Consider the following 237-nt stretch of genomic DNA (forward strand, 5'->3'; position numbering starts at 1 on the left):
TCATGACTGTCACCCTCAGCACGTGTGTCTGTGCGAGTCCGTTCCCGCCAGGGCAGCGCCTCTAAAATCCGGGGTGACCTCATCTCAGCTGCGTCTTCATTGCAATCGTCTCAGTGACCTCCGCAGAGACCCGGCTTCGGAAGAAGCTCCCATTCTAGGTTCCGCAGACAAGGACTTGGGGGCCCCCTGCCTCTGCCCCTGGCTTCCCGCCGGGAGGCTGCAGGGCCCGTCTCAGCC

This window comes from Myotis davidii, unplaced genomic scaffold (assembly GCF_000327345.1).
Source record: "Myotis davidii unplaced genomic scaffold, ASM32734v1 scaffold399, whole genome shotgun sequence".
NCBI classification, from domain to species: domain Eukaryota; kingdom Metazoa; phylum Chordata; class Mammalia; order Chiroptera; family Vespertilionidae; genus Myotis; species Myotis davidii.